This window comes from Canis lupus, chromosome 26 (genome assembly GCF_048164855.1).
Source record: "Canis lupus baileyi chromosome 26, mCanLup2.hap1, whole genome shotgun sequence".
Lineage (NCBI taxonomy): Eukaryota > Metazoa > Chordata > Mammalia > Carnivora > Canidae > Canis > Canis lupus.
Genome location: NC_132863.1, coordinates 4,579,793 through 4,593,775, shown reverse-complemented (window position 1 = coordinate 4,593,775; position 13,983 = coordinate 4,579,793). Strand labels below are relative to the sequence as shown.

General features: G+C 41.9%; 1 long non-coding RNA gene across 1 annotated transcript in view; it reads left to right on the top strand.

The window, feature by feature from the left end:
• The window catches only part of LOC140617983 (uncharacterized), a 36,687-nt gene that overhangs the window by 20,568 nt on the left and 2,136 nt on the right, over window positions 1-13,983 (top strand). Inside the window, exon 3 of the long non-coding RNA XR_012018143.1 lies at window positions 11,877-11,954. This is a non-coding gene — a long non-coding RNA (uncharacterized lncRNA). The remainder of the gene's footprint in view (window positions 1-11,876; window positions 11,955-13,983) is intronic.

Sequence of the window (13,983 nt, the reverse complement as noted above, 5' to 3'; positions counted from 1 at the left end):
AATGAGTTGAAAACTATGTGCACACAAAAGTCTGCACAAATATTCATAGCGGGTTTACTGAGAACTCCCCAAACTTGGAAGCAATCAAGAAGTCCTTTGTTAGGTGAATGGATAGGTATAAACTGTGGTTTATCCAGACAATGGGCTATTATTCAGAATTTTTTTAATGAGCTAACAAGCCACAAACGATATGGAAGAAACGCAAATGCATATATTGCTAAGTGAAAAGAGTTAATCTGACAAACCTACGTGCTGTATGATTCCAATGATAGGATATTCTGAAATAGCCAAACTTACAGAGAAAGTAAAAAACAAAACAATCAGTTGGCGTCAGTGGTTTGGGGGAAGGAAAGTGGGGTGAATAGGTGGAGCACAGGGTATTGTGAGGGCAGAGAAACTATTCTGTGTGATGCTGTGGTGGGCCATACATGACATTATGCATGTGTCAAAACCCAAAGGACATACAACTAAAAGACTGAACCCTAACGTAAACTATGGAATTTACTTAATGAACAGTATCAATGCTGGTTACTAATTCATTAATTGTAACAAATGTACCACTAATGCAATATGTTAAAAGAAGAAGAAGAAATGTTACAGAAAGGGGGTATATGGGAACTGTACTTCAGGGGCGGAGAGGAACTGCACTTCCTGCTTAACTTTTCAATACACTTGAAACTTCTGTAAAAATTAAAATCTATTAATGTAAAAATGCAGTTTCTATGTGGTATTATTGTATGAGCTCATATTTGTTAAAATATACATGGCTCAATGGGCTAGGAATCTAGAAGATACAAACCAAAATGTGAAGCCATCTTCGCAAGATAGAATTAGGAGAGGGCTTCTCCTTCTCTGTAACTTCTAATTTTTTAATATGTATTGCTTGAGTTATTAAAGAGGAGAGAATTTTCTTGTCTCAAGAATCAGTTCTCAAAGCGTTAAGTGTAACGACCCTTACCACGTTCTGGGCATCTTGCATGCAATAGCCCTGACAGGTCTTTTATGCCCATTGTATGGATGCAAAACTGAGACATTAACTACTTTGCTCAATGTCATGTATGTCCCTACATGTTTTGAGAGGTTTTGAGAAGGATGGGCCAAGCACTCTCTTCTCCCTTTTTGCTTCTACATAGATAAGTTTATGGGAAAATGTTTATCAGCTTCCAATGTCTACAAGTGGAAGTGTCCACTTGAGGTGTCTACAAGCATGTTAGCTTGTAGCTCCATGTTACCACGGAGGTCCTCACCTAATCCAGGGAGAAGCTGTTTACCTTCCTCAACTGAGGACGAATGTCATTGTTGATCCAATGGAAGGTTGGGCATATATCACATAATCAGAGCCGGAAATTACATTAAGCTCGCACAAAGCACTCGGTGGATGCTAGCTTTCTCTCTAAGACCATGAAAAGCGAATCGTTTTTCTAAAGTGGTACTATGGCTGTGTGTCAGCCTTGTAGCCTGGTTACCTGTTTGCATCTAGAGTAGCCTTGTAGATAAACAGCTTGTCAAAGGACAAAGTGAATTTCTGTTCATGTTATTCTTTGCTTCCCTATGTAGTCTCTGGGAGGGAAATGGGCTGCCTTTGGTCTTCTCTTTGTTTTTAATTATTCACATACAGAGGCTGGTAAATATTTCATACTTCTTAGCAGGGCTGTTTTTTGAGATGGCTACTTTAAAAATCACCTCCCAGAATGATTCTAGAGGACAGCCCTTGAGGCCACATCCTAGACTGTGCCTTGACCACTGCCTGGAGTTGTCAAGAAGCAGAAGCAGATTCTGAGACAGGAATTCAGGTACAAATAGGCAATCACTTGGCAAGCAACACCAGAAGAATCACCATTTGGGGAGGGGGGCCTGAGACAGGAAAGGAAAATATCCTGGGGGCGGGGGTGGGGTTCTCAAGCCAGTTACTGCATTGCCCCTGGAACCTTCAGTGGACAGGCTTCCTTGGGTTTGTCTGTTTGAGTGAACAACATGCCGTTCTCCAGCATAGCAAGCACTGGCCGCTCCCTTGTTCTGTCTTTCCCTCTACCTCTTGGTTGCCTTTGTCTCAGTTTCCTACCACCACCACCCCTGAAGTGGACCCTGAGACAAAGAGAGCATAGGCAGTTTGTGTGGGAGGTGATACCAGGAAGTACAGGGTGTGGGGGAAGGGGGAATGAGATGGGCCAGGGAGCAGGGGTGGGTTCAGTCCACACTAAACCTCTGGGGCAGTGGGGTTCTCTACTCCCCTCTTCCTATAGAAGTGACCTGTGCCTTTAGGAAGAAGAGCTCGAGATTGTCCTGAAGGTCCCCTGTCTTCAGTGTGCCCACCGCCCCCTCCTGCAGGAGTGCTGAGCAGGGATGAGTTTGGGCTGCATCAGGGACTTGTGAGAACATGCCCATGTTTGTCTCCTAAGCCTAAACTGTGTTTTCCGAAGCACCACGGAGCATAGTTAGCCTCTTGAGTGGCAGCTTCCAGCATCAGTGGGATGGAAGGCATGGTGTGCCTGGCATCAGGGAGATCTGCACGTCCCTGTCCGTCCTACTTCCAGAGACTTTTGAACAGTGCTCTAAAAGTCCAGCAGGCACAAACCTTCCCTCCCAAAGTTCTCCTTCCTCCTGCACAGAACAAGAGCTGTGCCCCCACCCCATTCTCCTGCTTGCCTTTTTTGGTGGATTTAGGAGATTGGATTCCTTAACTCAGAATGAGAGCAGATGGAGCACTTATATTTTCTTAACTCAGACACCACTTCGTGCAGTGGGGATCCTCAAAGTGCAGGTTTCAGCCCTGCTCATGATATGTATGGTTTTCTAAACCAACTTTGTGTAATCTCCGGTGCACAATGTGTGATCTCTAGGGCAGGATGTGTGATCTCCAGTGCAAGATGAAGGAAAGAATCGAGATAGAAAAGGAGACAACAGTCAGTTTAAGGCTTTTTTTACAGCAGGAGTAGGGGAAGAAAAACAGACTTGAAATTTATTAACATCTAATCCTGTTAAGATTTTCTCCACCATATGCCAGCACAACAGCATACTGGAAATGTGTACTAATTACCCCGTAGTATCATGTGTGTATGCTTTATACGCAGCCCCTGACCTTTTCGTTAATAACTTTGCGTCATATTCATTGACCTGAAACAAATTGAATTCAGTGGCACTCACTCAAGAATTGAATTACACAGTCTTCTTAATTGGTCCCTTATTTATTTAAATGGGAAAAAGTAACGGCTTGCCACCTGTAATATTTTTCCAACAAAGAATTCCAATATTTTCCCTAAGCTAGATGATTTTTTTTCAATCATTTAGCCATGAATATATATTAACTGTGAAACTATAGTTCTGGTATTATCTCTAAAAAGAATCTCTTAATTTTCTCTTTCATTGCCGATGCTCTGAAAAATGCTGATATAGAAACGTATTAATTAGAGGAGATTTATGTAAATCAGCTGGGCTAGGAAGGCTTCTCTGGGAAGTGGTCCTGCTAACAGGCAGCACTCCACCTCCGGCACCAATAGTTCCGTGGCCTTACCCTCCACAGCTCTTTGGAGCTTTCTCCTGTGATTTAATATACATCCGGATGGCAAAATCGGGAGCGCGGAGACAGGAATATGTTAAGCATGTGAAGATATTTTCCACTGCATTTGTTAGTTTTAAGTCCTTGAGCTGCATTGTCTGTTGACTGGAGGGGGACAGAAATCTAATTTCAGGAGTTTAGTGATGTTCTCCTATCGACGGTTTCACAGGCAATAGATACTGCCGGGAACATTGTTCTTAACACCATTCACTCATCTCTTCCCTTGGAGGATTCTTGCAAGCGATCGAAGAGATAGGAGCCGCTAGAAATTTTTGGCTTTGCTTTCTAATTCCAGTGTGAAATTAATTGTCCCAACTGCAAAGAACTACTTACTCCTTTACTTACTATATTTAACTTAAAAATGCAAATGTTATTAGTGGACTGATGACTGATAAGGGTGCCTTTGTGCCCGGCTTTAACCTCTATTAGTGAGGATTATGAGGACGTAGCCACATTGGCATTTTCTAAGTGTCACCGTGACAGCACTTGCTGCACAAATGCCTAGCTGTCACCGTGAGTTTTATCACTCGGTTTTTCCCTCCGAATGTAGACTAATAAGCCCAGAAATTACAATTGCCTCCCTGCCGAATCTGTGATAGGCGGAAATAATGATATCAGTGCCCTGCTAATCTTCTTGCCTCTGCGCTTGGCACTGTCCTATTGAGTCACCTGTCACACTCCGCTTTGATGAGGCGAATTCAATCTCCCTGCTGTAATGACAATGGGGCCATTTTAATGTTTGGAAATGATTATGTGGAAGCTTCGCTGTGCTCTGTCTTGGCAAGCAAGCCAGGGCGCTATGCACACCAGGAGAGCAGGCTCTGGCTGGTGGGTAGGCAGTGGTAATGCTGAGTTATTGGGAAGCGGGCATAGAGTTGGCTTCATTGTCAGCCTTCTGTACTGGTCCTGTAGGAGGGAAAGGTGGGGAGGGGAGGAGGTGGGCTCACTCTTGCAGAAGCATAGCCATTGGCTAATCTCTCAGTTGCCTCTAGAAGGATTTCCCAGGACCATCTGTGCTGTTCAAGGAGAGAGGGGTGGCTGGAGCTTGTAAATAACTACTGTCACACTACCACCATCACTTGCTGGGCTAGGGGCAGGACAGCAATACGTGAATTTTGGAGTAATGTTCAGGACATTAACCAAAATCAAACTACTCTTACCCCAAGCCTGCTCTTTCCTTCTTCTTTGACAGTAATTCTGTTGCAGAGCCTATGTGTGTGTGTGTATATATATATATATAAATATATATATATATATATTTATATATATATATATATGAAAATGCTGATGAGATCTGGAGCAACCAGAGCCATTACCCATTGCTGGTATCAATTTCTAAAACTACTTTGGAAAATCAGCAATCTCTACTAAAGCCAGACATAGGCAAACCCAGCAATTTTACTCCTAAGAAGATTTCCAGTGGATATGCATGTCAGAGCAGCATCCTTCATAACTATGCCAAATTAAAATTCATCCAAATGCCCTCCAACAGAATTGATGAACCGACTAGGAGTAGGGTTACAGAGGAACACTGTGCAGCCACTAGAATGGTTGAGCTGCAACTATATGGAGGAATCTCCCAAAAAGGACGCTGGATAAAAGAAGTGAAACTTAAAATGTACACATATAAAGTATTGCATTTATTAACATTCTGAGGCTGACAAACTGCTCCTGGATGTGAGAAGTTGGGGTGGTGGTGAAGTTACTGGAGGAGGCTAGCAGGGGAGCTTCTTGGGGCTGATAGTATTCTGACTCTTGATCCAGATGCTGGTTACACTAGTGTATTTGGTTTTTGAAAATGTATTGATTTGTGTACTCCTCTGTATATACTATAATAAAGAGTTTTAAATTACATTTAACTTAATGTTTTTACTGTAATATATGAGGCATCTGTGTGTTCTCTCTGCCTCTACAGCACAGATGACTAAGAACAGATGTCACTTTGTAGCGGAACTTCAGACTCCTTCACCAATGACCTGGCCTGTGCAAATGGGATCTGGAAAGGAGGTCTATTGTTGAGAAGCAAGAACATTGAACATTGAACACTGAAGCAAGAACATTAGCTGGAGACGGAAAGTGCTGTGCCACCTGAGTCTCCAGCACTTCCAGCATCATGCCAGTGGGGTCTCTGTGAATCCCTTGTCTTTGGCCAAAAGAAAGAGAAGGTGCTGGCAGCCAAAGAAAGTGTGTCAGCTATATACTCTTTAGGAGGCAGTGCAAGTGTCATAGTCCATAGGGATGAGGACTCAGGTGTCCTAGGACCACTTTCCAACTATATCTCCTACAAAGTCTTCCTGTCTTGCTTCTAATCATAGCTTTACTGATGCAGTCACCAAATATAAGTCATGTGAATAAAAATTGCTCCCTTTTGAAGCTACTACTTATCTACAGCTTTCTCTATGTAAACAATAAAGCTCAGGGAAAGCATTATTATCTCTGGTAATCAGATCCCAGAGGGATAACAGCACATAGAGCACACATAGCCTACAACCTCTGATCCCTCCAGAAGGCAGCTCCCAAGTTCCCTGTTAACATGAAAAAAAAAAAAAAAAAGGTGTGCAGAAATGAGTCCTAAGTCAGCCGGCAAAATCGTGTGCAATTGGACTGGGCTGGGCTCTATAATGTAAATTTCTTGGCTTACTTCCAGATCAAAATGGAAATCCCCCTGGCCTACTAAGTAGTCTTTAAACTCACTCTTTACCCTCATTTGTTTCTTCTGGCAGGCTATTTTGTCCATCTTACCTGTCCAACATAAGGTTGGTTTAGCTTAGTGGTCACATGCTTATAGTTATAATAAAAGTCAACTGCAAAAGCATTTTAATCTTATTAACCAAGACACTCAGCAAAACTTTAGTCTTTCTTAAATGTGGAGCCACAACAATGTTTTTTTGAAATAATACCAATAACCATAATAATAGCAATGAATCCAACAAGTTTTAAATTATTTTCAAGAAAATAGTGTTTTTTCTACCACCAGCTAGCAATGTGATATCTTAGAAAAGTTCTTGATCTTCTATGAACTTCAGCTTCTTCATCTGTTTGGTAGGATAAGAAAAGCACATGACTGCAGAGTTATTTTGAGGATCAAATGAGATAATACATGCAGAGTGGCACCCAGGATATTGAACGCTCTTGATTAATGGTGGCCCCTACAGCCATGATGATAACAATGCTACTTCCTTGAGCAAAGCTCATCAGCAAGCTTCCTTTGCCTGAAAAACAAAACCACAGTTGACTATGGCAGCCAAAGTCCTTTCTGATCTGACCCCAATCGTCTTCTCAGCCCTAGCATCTTCAACAGAATAGACCCCTCCCCATTTTCCAAATCTATTCTGTCCTTTTTTTAAAATTGAGGTATAATTGACATATAACATTATATTAGTTTCTGGTTAAAAGAAAATGATTTGTGGAGCACCTGGGTAGCTCAGTTGTTAAGCATCTGACTCTTGATTTTGGCTCAGGTCATGATCTCAGGATCATTGGATCAAGCCCTGCATCTGGCACCATGCTAAGCATTGAGTCTGCTTATCCTTCTGCTCCTCCCCTTGCTTTCTCTCTCTCTTTCTCTCTCTCAAATAAATAAATAAACTCTTTAAAAAAACCATAATGATTCGATATTTATATATATTATGGAAGTAATTACCACCATAAATCTAGTTAGTATATATCACCACACATAGTTACAAAAATTTTGTTTTCTTGTGATGAAGACTTTTAAAATTTACTCTCCTAGTAACTTTCAAAGATGTAGTACCATTATTGTTCACTACAGTCACCATGCTGTACATGACATCCCCAAACATTACTCATTTTATAACTGGAAGTTTCTACCTTTTGGTGCTCTGGCCTTTTTCTCTCTCCACTCCATTTCCCATAAGCATCTGTGATAGAATTTCTTCCTTCCTCTCCCTTTATCTCTTCCATCTTAGAGCCTCCTATTTCTTCAAGGCACAGACAAGAAGTTCTCCCCTTCATACATTCTTGGCTCCATTAGGTGGAGACTTCCACTTTGGTGGCACCCAGAGGCAGACACACACAGTAGGATCTCATGAGTTTTAGTTGTATGGCTGAGCAGTTATCATTCCACTACTACTCATGCAATCCCTCTCACTTCCCAGCCTCCCTTGCAATGTAATCAGTTCTGACTAACGTAGTGTGAACAGAAATGATGGATGACACATTTAGGATGAGCTCAGCTCTGCAGTCCCTCTCTTCAAATACCACAGCAACCTCAGAAGCCACATGACCCCAAAGAGGCAGCTAGAAGATGGTAGCGGTTCCATCAGCCTGGGTCCCTGACTGAGTGAGGACAGCCCCCAGCTGACCTGGATGGAATGTCCAGATCTTGTGTGAACTACTGATCTGCAGCACTTGGTGCACCACATCCACTCAGCCCGAGGTGTGCAATTTCCTCCTCTGTGCTCTCAGATCCCTCAGAATCTGTATCTTAACAGGCACTGTATGACAAGAGCTGGGGACACTTGTGTGAGTACAGATGAACTTTCTTCCTGGCCTCCTAGAATTCTGGGATCAAGTCAGCTTCACCTTTGACTCCCCCCTGGCCCCTCCCAGGGGCTGAGACATGGTAGGAGTTCAGAAACATCTGTTGAATTGACTGTGCTTCCCTTTGCTTCCAGATTAAGACAAAATCCAAATGTGTAAAAACACTGCTTTAAGTAAGGATATTTTTCTCTAAGTGTAGTAGTAAATGATTATTATCCAGCTTGGAAAATGTCTTCCCTTTCAATAAAAGAACCCTCTTAAGATAGCTCCAAGCCATTTGGATTATGAAACATTATCATAGTTCAGTAAGTGCTGGTGTCCTCCTCCTGGTGAAGACTCTTCCCAGCCTCACTGGTTGAGCTGTGAGTCACCAAGCACAATGATTTGTGGCAAGTTTGTGATTTTGAATAGCCAAATGGTGGTGTGTTTTTCCAAAAGCAATCTTCCCTGGAACAATTCTCTCTCTCTCTCTCTCTCTCTCTCTCTCTTTCTGTGTGTGTGTGTGGGGGGGTTTCTTTCATTAGTGAATCAACATGTGTCATAGTTAAATGGGTACAGATGATAGATTTTTATCAGAATCAAGCCCATAGCATCATGACCGGAGCACATGTGGTTGCTACCTGTGTATGCAAACTAAGGCACAGAGTAAAGGAAATTCATGCACTGAGGGGGATATTTGTAAATCCTCAGTTTGTTTAGATCTGTTCTTTATTGCTTGCAACTACTGACCTCCTTATACATAAAATAATCACCTATAATGACAGCCAGCCTTTCATTTCATTTTCAAAAAATCTACTTAGAATGTTTCAGAATTTTTAGACAACCCTAGCTCAGCCTGATTATTTTGTCTAACTTGACAAGGGAAAAATGAAAAATAGAAAAGAAAGTGCCCTGCTTTGAGTGAACAGACTAAATTTATTTATTTTTGCAAACAAATTGTGAAGCCAACCAAAATCTTGGCCTAAGAGAACCCTAAACAAAAGAAAATACCAGTTTGCTAAATTCAAAGAGATTTTGTTTGAACAAAAAAGAAAAGGTATATATGTCTTAGGAAATAAAAAGGTGAAACAAACAAAAAAGATGCTCTACATGGGAACTTATATTTCTATATGTCACTAAAACAATCAAGCAGAAGAAAGAAGCATTAGTGAAAACTGAGTGCATTTGGTACTTACTATGAAAGGGGAAAATATGATTTCAGAGGGTGGGGAGAATAGTACAAAATCAATTCTGAGGAAGGAGAAGGGGTTCCTTGATAGGTTTGTATAAAAGAGTTCCCATAATACAACTGAATAAAAGCCTATTGTTTCCAGCCTTCTAAACACAGAAAGACCTTTGTATAGAATAGAAAGTATATTATTGGAAAAGTCTCTGCTCCCAAGAAGAATGATGCTGGGAAGCTGCTCCTGCACAGGCAAGTATTCCAGATGAACACGTATCATTGCTGAAAGATCGAGATTTGTAAATGGATCCCAAAGGAAGCTCTAAGGAGTAGATAGAGAAAATATGGCTCCCAGAACAAAATACAAGTTTAAGAGATAAGCCTAAACATCAAAAGGGGCTACTACAGGAGCAGAATTGAAAGGCTTTGCAGACTAGAAATCACTCTTGACCAACCAGCATGGCCACGTAAGCAAGTCAGGCTGGCGACCTATAACAAACTGCATGGTCTCTACTCCCTAAAAAAGTTTGTGAATATTATAGAAACATTAAAAATTGCAGGCATCTGAAAGGGGAAGAGGACTAATTTCTACTCCAATCACAAGCTAATGAAGATGTCTTTTGAGCTTTACCTTGTGCCTTGGTTGAGAAGCTGAAACTTTGATGATCAACATGTGCCAGATGATCAAGGATCCTCAGTTATCAACCAAATACATGCCTATTTTGGGAGGCAGTGATTTTGATCTCCCTCTTCATATTTCCAGACTTGGAAGCAGCCAAGAGGGCTCCAAGAGAAAGGTTTGAAGTGAGCTCCTTATTGCAGAGTAGGTTTAGCATATGCCCTTCAAAAGTTAATGACCCTACTAATGTGCCCTTAGCACACAGTGGGGGACTCTTTGACTCTCTTTAGGCTCTCAGGATCTTCAGAGCTGGAGCAGAGGAGATAGGGGGAGTAGATTAGCAGAAAAATAAATGCACAGCACATTTTTTTGTTATTTGGGAACACTTTTCAGTATGTTAAAGATGTAGATATGTCTACTTTAAATGTTTTGTTACTGATTTTGAAATCTTGAGGAATCTTAAAAAGAAATTCTCTCTTGTTCCTTTATAGAAGGAGTTTATGAACACACAACAGCTTATAAAATGAGGGCATTGTCTACTGTAATAAAAACAGCTCTCAGGGTGCCTGGGTGGCTCAGCGGTTGAGCATCTGCCTTAGGTTCAGGGCGTGATCCCGGGTCCAGGATCAAGTCCCGCAGCAGGCTCCTCTCTAACTATGTCTCTGCCTCTCTCTGTGTGTCTCTCGTGAATAAATACACTTAAAAAAATCTTTTAAAAAAACAACTCTCAGGGAGGGCTCCCCAGAAGCGGATCCTGAGATGCAAATTCTTAAGCAAGTCTTCTTAAGAAAGTGCTCCCAGGGAAAACTGAAAAGGGTTTGGAGAAGCTGGAGAGGAAAAGAAAGGAAGCCAAGAAAAGGTGTGGTCCAGGCAAAGTCCTGCAAGGGATAGCAGGAGCCTGGCCTCACAGGGGTTCAGGAGCATAGGTTACGTCTCAGGATTATCTCAACCTGGGGCAAGTGTTCAAAGCACCCCCGAAGTCAGGGAAAGCCCACAACAGAAAAGGTAAAAAGGTCCCTGAGGGGGGATAGGCAGAGTGCTAAGCAACATCTTTTCTGGTGGATACCTTTAAAAAGCATGTGACATAAGGAAATGCAAACAGAGTTATCAAAAAGTAAGAGACAGTGGCTGAGTAATATTCCATTGTGTATTTATATACTATACACACACACACACATGCGCACACCACATCTTCCTTATCCATTCTTCTATCAGCACCCACTTGAGTTGCTTCCATATCTTGGCTATTGTAAATAATGTTGCAATAAACATAGGGATGCATATATCTTTTTGAATAAGTGTTTGCATTTTCTTTGGGTCAATACCCAGAGTGGAATTACTGGATCATATGGCATTTCTATTTTTGATTTTTTAAGGAAGCCCCATACTGATTTTTTTCCAGTGACTGCACCAATTTACATTCCCACCAAAAGTGCACAAGGCAGAATCTAAAAAACAAAACAAGCAAAGAAACAAAGTCGTTGCCACACGAGGGAGGATGGGCAAGAAGGGATGAAGGGAAGTGGGAAGTACAAGCTTCCAGTTGTGGAATGGATAAGTCACAGAGATGAAAGGCACCGCACAGAGAATATGGTCAATGGTATTGTAGGAGCGCTGCATGGTGACAGTAGGTAACTACCCTTGTGGTGAGCACAGCATAACATACAGATTTGTCCAATAACTATGCTGTACACCTGAAGTTATACTGTAATATAAATATACGAATGAATGAATGAATTTCGAAGTGGGAGTGGGAGAAAACAAATGTATTTTTCAAAAATTAGAACAAAGAAACAGCACAGAGGACTGGCAGACTGTTAGTCTTTTGTGAAATGCGGTAGTCAGCCTCCAAAATGGCCCCCAAAGATGCTCCCCTCCTGGTTTTTATAATTCTGTGTGGCCTCTCCCCTACACTGGATCCTGGTTGGTCTGTGTGGCCAATAGAGTATGTCAGAAGTGATGGTATGTCATCTCCTCAAAGCTAGGTTATAAAAGATATATTGATTTTTGCTTCTCTCTTGGGCCACTTGTTCTAGGAGAAGCCAACTGCCATACCAAGGAACTCCCACAACCCCGCGAAAGGCAAGGAACTGAGGCCTGGAGCCGACAGCCATGTGAGTAAGCAAACACGAGCAGATCCTCCAGCTACTGTTAAGCCTTCAGATGGCTGCAGCCCCTACTAACCCCTTGACTACAATCTCATAGGGAGTCCCTGAGTCAGAACCACCCAAATAAGCCACTTCCAAATTCTTGGCCTTCAGAAACTATAAGATAAACCACTATGTTTGGGAGTAATTTGTTACAAAGCAATAGACAATGAATGCATGAAGCATGTGCTCAAAGCATGTTTTGCGCTCTTAAGAGAGTCACCAAACACTGGGACCCAAACAAATCCAGACATCAAACTGAGAGAGAAGTCCAGAACCAAGCCAGGGAGAAAGTGCCGGGTCACAATGGTTGCCAATTTCAACTAAACAGATTCAGGGGTACTAGGAATATTTCCCATCCTGTTGAATGAATAGCTGCTTCCAATTAGAATCAGTGTCTCAGCTGAGGACAGAGAGACTTCCAGGTGGTTAAAGAAAAAAATGTAAAACTGAAATATTTTAAAAAGATTTTCATTATGATTAAAATAAAATAAAACTTTTCTAACTGACAAGGAAGCTTCAATTGTCTGGAAGCTAATTCTTTCTTTCTTTCTTTCTTTCTTTCTTTCTTTCTTTCTTTCTTTCTTTCTTTCTCTTTTTTTTTAGAGAGAGAGCACATGCATTCACAAAGGCAGAGGGGAAGTAGCAGAGGGAGAGAGAAAGAGAGAATTAAGCAGGCTCCACGCTCAGTGCAGAGTTCACGAGGGGTTCAGTCTCACAACCCTGAGATCACGACCAGAGACAAAACCAGGAGTCAGACACTTAACTGACAGTCACCCAGATGCCCCTGGAAGCTAATTTTTAGAGAACACTTGTGGTTATCTATTCAACAATCATCCCCAGCCCTTTTCTCCATGGTGACAGAGACTACCTCCTACTTTAGAGACTATAAGTATATGATATTCAGTTCCCCAACCTCCTTTGTAGTTAGATCACAGCCAATGGGACACAAGGGCAGTCTAAAGAGGAAATTTTTGGAAAGATTTTCCATAAAAAAGAGACACATAGGGCAAAATGCCCCTTCCTGCCCACCTTTAGAAATTGTATGAGAATATTCTACTTGGATTTGTAGTAGTGGTCTTGCTATCATGAGGAGCAAGACAAAATGTTCACAGAAAGGCTGGCTGTCTCTTCTCTCTTTCGCGCTCTCTCTCTCTCTCTCTCTCTCTCTCTTTCATAGCTTCAGGGTAGTCAGGTCAGACCTCTTATATGGTGGCCTAAGGCCCTATAGAGAATGTTCCAAGAGAAGGAATGAGGCCTTTCCTAACCTAGCGTCAGTGCTCACACAGTCTCACTTTGATTTTGTTCTATGCATCGTGTAGTCACAAAGTTCGGTGTTATGCTCAAGGCAACATAGATCTGCCTCTTGATGGAAGGAATTTCATGTAACTGTTGGATGTGTTTTTAAATTGCCAAAAATATCCCAACTGGTGCCTTTGGGTTCTACTGACAACTCTAGAGAAATACAGCATGTCTGTTTTCCCTCTGTGGGATGACTTTGGAGGACCACCCCCCCTCCACAAGACTTCTCACACCATCTTTATTGGGGAAGCTGGTTTTCCCTCAGAGCCGTTATTAACATTTCCATCTTTGATAAACCTATGAAACTCCTCCAGAGCCCAAGACGGGCTCACGTCCCGGGTAAGTCATGGCAGCAGCTCACAGAACAGGGCTTCCCAGATGGTGGCCTGAAGAGTGAGCAGTCCCTCGACTGCCAAGGTAGTTAATTGAAAAGGCAGAATATTTTCAAAACTAATGGTTCTTACTCAGCTCTATTAAATAATAGGGGTTGTATTTTTCTTAATGTTACTTGCTAAGAAGCTAAAAGTATTGTGGTGACTCTGTTGGATTCGGGTTCCCTCCTCCCAAAAGTAGACGGCTGAAAGAGAGAACGGGGTACATGTGGCTTACTTATGATCCCAGGAAGCAGGACGTGAAAGAGCAGGACATGAGACAAGGAAGGGAGAAGAGTTAACAGAAACTGTGGTAATGAAAG